Here is a 6,461-nt window from a genome sequence, read left to right as displayed (position 1 = left end):
ATAATCCTATACATGGATGTTAAGTTTAGGCCTACAGAAGGTAGGAAATTTTTTTCTTTTTCTTTTGCTAGTTTTTTTCTTTTTGAACCAGGGATTCTCTATGTAGACTGCCTATCCTGGAACACTGTAGATAGAGGCTAGCCTCAAACTTGGTGAGTTCTTGGTCTCTGTCTCTGGAGTCGTGGGTTTAAAGGCATGCACCACTATCACCATATGGATGAAAGCAGTGTTTCTTAACATTTATTTTTGGAGCTGCAGAGATGGCTGAGCAGTTAAGAGAACTAACTGTTCATCAGATTTTGTTCCTAGTTCCCAATGGTGGTTGCAACTGCAGTTAGGTGACCAATCATTCACATAAACTAAATAAGAATTTGAAATAAATTAAACTTATTTTTATTATTTTAAAAGTGTAAAATTTATATTTATGTGTGTGAGCCTACTGCCTACCTGTGTGTGTGTATGTGTGTGCGTGTGTGCCTGTGTGCCTATGTGCCAGTGTGTCTGTAAGCATAAATGTGTACCACATGTGCCTAGTATCGAAGGAGGTCAGAAAAGAGGTCTGATCCCCTGGAACTGGAGTTGCACATAGTCGTGGGCGGTTCTGTGGGTGCTGATCATTGAAGTTGGATGCCCTAGAAGAGAAGTCAATGATGGTAACTGATAAGCAATCGTTCCAGGCCTCTTAAAGAAGTTAAAAAGATCTCTACATGGCTATCAAACACAGACAAGCCCATGACCCACTGGGAAATCAATGGACAGCATCAAACAATTTTGTTTACTAATCTCTAATTATTCAAAGAGTTGTCATGAATATGCATTTTTTGAGCTAACAAATATATTTTCTCCATCTTTATTAAGTTGGGTATTTCTTATTTACATTTCAATTTTTGTTACCTTTACCGGTTTCCAGGCAAACATCCCCCTAACCCCTCCAGCTCCCCTTCTATATGGGTGTTCGAATATCCATCCTCCTCCCATTACCACCCTCCCCCCAACAATTCCGTTCACTGGGGGTTCAGTATTGGCAGGACCAAGGGCTTCCCCTTCCACTGGTGATCTTACTAGGCTATTCATTGCTACCTATGTGGTTAGAGCCCAGGATCAGTCCATGTATAGTCTTTGGGCAGTGGCTTAGTCCCTGGAAGCTCTGGTTGGTTGGCATTGGTGTTCATATGGGGTCTAGAGCCCCTTCAAGCTCTTCCAGTCCTTTCTCTGATTCCTTCAATAGGGGTCCTGTTCTCAGTTCAGTGGTTTGCTGCTGGCATTCGCCTATGTATTTGGCATGTTCTGGCTATGTCTCACAGGAGAGATCTACATCCAATTCCTGCGAGCCTGCACTTCTTTGCTTCATCCTTATCTAGTTTGGTGGCTGTATATGTATGGGCCACATGTGGGGCAGGCTCTGAATGGGTGTTCCTTCTGCCTCTGTTCTAAACTTTGCCTCCCTATTCCCTCCTAAGAGTATTCTTGTTCCCCTTTAAGAGGAGTGAAGCATTCACATTTTGGTCATCCTTCACCTGTTCTCTGCATCTAGGATAATTCGAGCATTTGGGCTAATATCCACTTATCAATGAATCCATACCATGTGTGTTTTTCTGTAATTGGGTTACCTCACTCAGGATGGTATTTTCCAGTTCCATCCATTTGCCTATGAATTTCATAAAGTCATTGTATTTGATAGCAAAGTAGTATTCCATTGTGTAGATGTACCACATTTTCTGTATCCATTCCTCTGTTGAAGGACATCTGGGTTCTTTCCAGCTTCTGGCTATTATAAGGAGGGTTGCTATAAACATAGTGGAGCATGTGTCTTTGTTATATGTTGGGGCATCTTGTGGGTATATGCCCAAGAGAGGTATAGCTGGGTCATCAGGTAATGCAATTTCCAATTTTCTGAGGAACCTCCAGACTGGTTTCCAGAATAGTTGTACCAGTCTGCAATCCCACCAACAATGGAGGAGTGTTCCTCTTTCTCTACATCCTCGCCAGCATCTGCTGTTGCCGGAGTTTTTGATCTTAGCCATTCTCACTGGTGTGAGGTGGAATCTCAGGGTTGTTTTGATTTGCATTTCCCTTATGACTAAAGATGTTGAACACTTCTTTTTTTTACATAAAAATAAGAGTAGCTATATTTTATGAAATGGTGTTTAAGGTGATAAATATGCCAGTCACCCTGACTTCATCATACATTGTACACATGTACGCATACAATATACCACAGTACCCCACAAATACATACAATTCTTACATGTGGATTAAAAATTATAAGTGCTAGTAGAGATGTCTCAGGAGTTAAAAGCAATTGTTAGTCTTCCAGAAGACAAGAGTTTAATCCCTAGTACATAAGTTGCTGGCATATAATCACGTGTAACTACAACTAGAAAGGTTCAGGGCCCTCTGTTGCTTCTATGGGTCCCCACATATATACACATGTTCATAAATACCTAAAAATAAAAATAAAGTCTAAAAACTTTAGTGTGTGTATGCTATACCTTAGAACTTCTTTTTTTAAAACTTTTTTTATCTTTATTAATTTGAGTATTTCTTTTTTTTTATTAACTTGAGTATTTCTTATATACATTTCAAGTTCTATATCCATTTTTAATTCCTTCAACTGTTTGATTGTGTTTTCCTGGAATTCTTTCAGGGATTTTTGTGTCTCCTCTCTATGGGCTTCTACTTGTTTATTTATGTTTTCCTGGAATTCTTTCAGGGATTTTTGTGTCTCCTCTCTATGGGCTTCTACTTGTTTATTTATGTTTTCCTGGAATTCTTTCAGGGATTTTTGCGATTCTTTCAGGCATTTTTGCGATTCCTCTCTGTAGGCTTCTACTTGTTCTCTAAGGGAGTTCTTCACGTCTTTCTTGAAGTCCTCCAGCATCATGATCAAAAATGATTTTGAAACTAGATCTTGCTTTTCTGGTGTGTTTGGATATTCCATGTTTGTTTTGATGGGAGAATTGGGCTCCGATGGTGCCATGTAGTCTTGGTTTCTGTTGCTTGGGTTCCTGCGCTTGCCTCTCGCCATCAGATTATCTCTAGTGTTACTTTGTTCTGCTATTTCTGACAGTGGCTAGACTGTCCTATAAGCCTGTGTGTCAGGAGTGCTGTAGACCTGTTTTCCTCTCTTTCAGTCAGTTATGGGGACAGAGTGTTCTGCTTTCGGGCGTGTAGTTTTTCCTCTCTACAGGTCTTCAGCTGTTCCTGTGGGCCTGTGTCTTGAGTTCACCAGGCAGCTTTCTTGCAGCAGAAAATTTGGTCTTACCTGTGGTCCCGAGGCTCAAGTTTGCTCGTGGGGTGCTGCTCACGGGCTCTCTGCAGCGGCAGCAACCAGGAAGACTTGTGCCACCGTTTCCGGGAGCTTCAGTGCACCAGGGTTCCAGATGGTCTTTGGCTTTTTCCTCTGGCGTCTGAGATGTGTGTGCAGAGAGCAGTCTCTTCTGGTTTCCCAGGCTTGTCTGCTCTCTGAAGGTTCAGCTCTCCCTCCCACGGGATTTGGGTGCAGAGACCTGTTTATCCGGTCTGTTTCCTTCAGGTTCTGGCGGTGTCTCCTTGAGTATTTCTTATTTACATTTCGATTGTTATTCCCCTTACCCGTTTCCAGGCCAACATCCACATAATCCCTCCCCCTCCCCTTCTATATGGATGTTCCCCTCCCCATCCTTCCCCCACTACCACACTCCTCCCAACAATCACATTCACTGGGGGTTCAGTCTTGGCAGGACAAAGGGCTTCCCCTTCCACTGGTGCTCTTACTAGGCTATTCATTGCTACCTATGAGGTTGGAGCCCAGGGTCAGTCCACGTATAGTCTTTGGGTAGTGGCTTAGTCCCTGGAAGCTCTGGTTGGTTGGCATTGTTGTTCATATGGGGTTTCAAGACCTTCCAGACCTTTCTCTGGTTCCTTCAACGAGGGTCTCGTTCTCCGTTCAGTGGATTGCTGCTGGCATTTGCCTCTGTATTTGCTGTATTCTGGCTGTGTCTCTCAGGAGAGATCTACATCTGGTTCCTGTCAGCCTGCACTTCTTTACTTCATCCATCTTGTCTAGTTGGGTGGCTGTATATGTATGGGCCACATGTGGGGCAGGCTCTGACTGGGTGTTCCTTCTGCCTCTGTTCTAAACTTTGCCTCCCTATTCCCTGCCAAATGGTATTCTTGTTCCCCTTTTAAAGAAGGAATGAAGCATTCACATTTTGGTCATTCTTCTTGAGTTTCATGTGTTCTGTGCATCTAGGTTAATTCAAGCATTTGGGCTAATAGCTGCTTATCAATGTGTGCACACCATGTGTGTTTTTCTGTGATTGGGTTACCTCACTCAGGATGATATTTTCCAGTTCCATCCATTTGCCTATGAATTTCATAAAGTCATTGTTTTTGATAGCTGAGTAATATTACATTGTGTAGATGTACCACATTTTCTGTATCCATTCCTCTTTTGAAGGGCATCTGGGTTCTTTCTAGCTTCTGGCTATTATAAATAAGGCTGCTATGAACATAGTGGAGCACGTGTCTTTGTTATATGTTGGGGCATCTTTTGGGTATATGCCCAAGAGAGGTATAGCTGGGTCCTCAGATAGTATAATGTCCAATTTTCTGAGGAACCTCCAGACTGATTTCCAGAATGGTTGTACCAGTCTGCAATTCCACCACCAATGGAGGAGTGTTACTCTTTCTCCACATCCTCGCCAGCATCTGCTGTCACCTGAGTTTTTGATCTTAGCCAATCGCACTGGTGTGAGGTGAAATCTCAGGGTTGTTTTGATTTGCATTTCCCTTATGACTAAAGATGTTGAACATTTCTTTAGGTGTTTCTCAGCCATTCGGCATTCCTCAGCTGTGAATTCTTTGTTTAGCTCTGAAATCCATTTTTTAATAGGGTCATTTGTCTCCCTGCGGTCTAACTTCTTGAGTTCTTTGTATATTTTGGATATAAGCCCTCTGTCTGTTTTAGGATTGGTAAAGATCTTTTCCCAATCTGTTGGTTGCTGTTTTGTCCTAACCACAGTGTTCTTTGCCTTACAGAAGCTTTGCAGTTTTATGAGATTCCCATTTGTCGATTCTTGATCTTAGAGCATAAGCCATTGGTGTTTTGTTCAGGAAATTTTCTCCAGTGCCCATGTGTTCCAGATGCTTCCCCAGTTTTTCTTCTATTAGTTTGAGTGTATCTTGTTTGATGTGGAGGTCCCTGATCCACGTGGACTTAAGCTTTGTACAGGGTGATAAGGATGGATCGATCTGCATTCTTCTACATGTTGCCCTCCAGTTGAACCAGCAACATTTGCTGAAAATGCTATCTTTTTTCCATTGGATGGTTTTGGCTCCTTTGTCAAAAATCAAGTGACCATAGGTGTGTGGGTTCATTTCTGGGTCTTCAATTCTATTCCATTGGTCTATCTGTCTGTCTCTGTACCAATACCATGCAGTTTTTATCACTATTGCTCTGTAATACTGCTTGAGTTCAGGGATAGTGATTCCCCCTGAAGTCCTTTTATTGTTGAGGATAGTTTTAGCTATCCTGGGTTTTTTGTTATTCCAGATGAATTTGCAAATTGTTCTGTCTAACTCTTTGAAGAATTGGATTGGTATTTTGATGGGGATTGCATTGAATCTGTAGATTGCTTTTGGTAAAATGGCCATTTTTACTATATTAATCCTGCCAATCCATGAGCATGGGAGATCTTTCCATCTTCTGAGGTCTTCTTCAATTTTTTTCTTCAGAGGCTTGAAGTTCTTATCATACAGATATTTCACGTGCTGGGTTAAAGTCACACCGAAGTGTTTTATATTATTTGGGACTATTAGGAAGGGTGTTGTTTCCCTAATTTCCTTCTCGGCTTGCTTCTCTTTTGTATAGAGGAAGGCAACTGATTTATTTGAGTTAATTTTATACCCAGCCACTTTGCTGAAGTTGTTTATCAGCTTTAGTAGTTCTCTGGTGGAACTTTTGGGATCACTTAAATATACTATCATATCATCTGCAAATAGTGATATTTTGACTTCTTCTTTTCCAATCTGTATCCCCTTGATCTCCTTTTGTTGTCTGATTGCTCCAGCTAGAACTTCAAGAACTATATTGAATAAGTAGGGAGAGAGTGGGCAGCCTTGTCTAGTCCCTGATTTTAGTAGGATTGCTTCAAGTTTCTCTCCATTTAGTTTAATGTTAGCAACTGGTTTGCTGTATATGGCTTTTACTATGTTTAGGTATGGGCCTTGAATTCCTATTCTTTCCAGGACTTTTATCATGAAGGGGTGTTGAATTTTGTCAAGTGCTTTCTCAACATCTAATGAAATGATCATGTGGTTTTGTTCTTTCAGTTTGTTTATAGAATGGATTGCGTTGATATTTTTCCTTATATTAAACAGAAAAACATGCATGCCTGGGATCAAGCCTACTTGATCATGGTGGATGATTGTTTTGATGTGCTCTTGTATTCGGTTTGCAAGAATTTTATTGAGTATTT

Source organism: Rattus norvegicus, chromosome 1 (assembly GCF_036323735.1).
Source record: "Rattus norvegicus strain BN/NHsdMcwi chromosome 1, GRCr8, whole genome shotgun sequence".
Lineage (NCBI taxonomy): Eukaryota > Metazoa > Chordata > Mammalia > Rodentia > Muridae > Rattus > Rattus norvegicus.
The sequence above is the reverse complement of the archived record's forward strand: the minus strand, read 5'-3'. Positions refer to the sequence as shown.